The sequence below is a fragment of the Myotis davidii genome, unplaced genomic scaffold, assembly GCF_000327345.1.
Source record: "Myotis davidii unplaced genomic scaffold, ASM32734v1 scaffold1717, whole genome shotgun sequence".
Taxonomy (NCBI): Eukaryota; Metazoa; Chordata; class Mammalia; order Chiroptera; family Vespertilionidae; genus Myotis; species Myotis davidii.
This window is the reverse complement of record NW_006287955.1, coordinates 590,477-590,746: the sequence shown is the minus strand read 5'-3', so window position 1 is coordinate 590,746 and position 270 is coordinate 590,477. Positions and strand designations below refer to the sequence as shown.

Below are 270 nucleotides of genomic sequence, written 5' to 3'. Positions count from 1 at the left end.
ACTTGCAGTCTCAGTGTGGGGTCGGGGTGTGCCCCTTGATGGGCCCATTCATGCCCCCGGCTGGGAGGGCTGCCCAGAGCGGGGTCATGTGGGGCCCACGTGTGGCGGGGGTGTCCCGTCCCTGTTGGGGACCCAGGAGGTTTGTCTGGTCTTCCTGGGCCTTGCGCCCGATAGGAGGAAGCGACAGGCGGGAGGCTGCGCACCGCGAGCCTGGGCAGGACGCCCCCTGCTGGCGGCCAGGGCGCAGTGGCCCAGGGCACTAGGAGAGAC

General features: G+C 70.4%; 1 protein-coding gene across 1 annotated transcript in view; it reads left to right on the top strand.

Annotated features, from left to right (window-relative positions):
• The window catches only part of LOC102772949 (protein tyrosine phosphatase type IVA 3), a 4,265-nt gene that overhangs the window by 360 nt on the left and 3,635 nt on the right, over positions 1-270 (top strand). The window lies entirely within an intron of this gene.